General features: G+C 40.9%; 1 protein-coding gene across 1 annotated transcript in view; it reads left to right on the forward strand.

Moving 5' to 3' along the window:
• The window catches only part of Gfpt1 (glutamine--fructose-6-phosphate transaminase 1), a 55,160-nt gene that overhangs the window by 46,018 nt on the left and 7,916 nt on the right, over nucleotides 1–1,226 (forward strand). The gene's annotated exons all lie outside the window — the stretch shown is intronic.

The following is a 1,226-nucleotide window of genomic DNA, read 5'->3' on the forward strand; positions in this document are numbered from 1 at the left end:
CTTTTCTTTTCTTTTCTTTTCTTTTCTTTTCTTTTCTTTTCTTTTCTTTTCTTTTCTTTCTTTCTTTCTTTCTTTCTTTCTTTCTTTCTTTCTTTTTTTGTCAGACATGGTCTCACATAACCTAGGCTGGCCTCAGACTTAACTATATAACTGAGGATGACATTGAACTTCTGATCTTCCTGTTTCTACCTCATGAGTGCTGAGATCACAAGCGTGGTGTCATCATGCCCAGTGTATGTGGTGCTGGGGATTAACCCCAGGGCTTTGCACATGTAAGCGAGCATTCTTCCACCAGAGCCACATTCTCAGCCATGAGTCCTTTAACACTGTGAACACTTACCGATCACAGTTGGCAAAGACTCTGCTTTTTAGACTGTTTCTTCACCCTGCTAATTGCTCTTTTTGCTGTGCAGAAGTTTTTTAATTAGCAAAAAATCACACCCTGCATAAACCTCATTGGCTGCCATGCTCCACTGCATGAAACTTAATTTTCTGAAGGCCTGCTTGTCAATTCCTATGGTCATTTCCTGTACTAGTGGGGGTCCTCTTGAAAAAGTCCTTGTCTTTGCCTTTGGTGACGTATTGAAGTATTTCCACAATATGATTTTCTCCAGTACTTTCAGTCCTTGGTATATTTCACGTTGGTTTTTCTTTAGGGTAAGAAATAATGGATCTAATTATATTTGTCAGTCTTCAGTTTTCCTAGTATGCTTCTTGAAGAGGTAATTTTTCTTCAAAGGTGGTTTTTCTTTAGTGTATTTTCTTGACATTTTTTTGTTTGACGGTGGCTGCAACCATGTGGTCTATTCCTGGGTCCTCTGTTCTGTGGGTCTCCAATGTTGGGCTCTGTCAGAGCCATGTGTTGGTGATTACCACTGTGTCGTGCAATCACAGATGGAGTGTTGTGACAAATGCGCCTGTATTACTCTTCCTGCTTAAGGTGGCTTAGAGAGTTGGAATCTTTTGTGCTTTTTCTGTTTGCTAGAGCAGTGACCCTTTAATATATAGTTCCTTGTGTGGGGGTGACTACAACATTATTTTTGTCGCTACATCTTAATTGTAATTTTGCTACTGTTAAGAATCATAATGTATGGGCTGGTGAGATGGCTCCATGGGTAAGAGCACCCAACTGCTCTTCCAAAGGTGCAGAGTTCAAATCCCAGCAACCACATGGTGGCTCACAACCATCCTTAACAAGATCTGACTCCCTCTTCTGGAGTGTCTGG

Source organism: Mus pahari, chromosome 2 (genome assembly GCF_900095145.1).
Source record: "Mus pahari chromosome 2, PAHARI_EIJ_v1.1, whole genome shotgun sequence".
Taxonomy (NCBI): domain Eukaryota; kingdom Metazoa; phylum Chordata; class Mammalia; order Rodentia; family Muridae; genus Mus; species Mus pahari.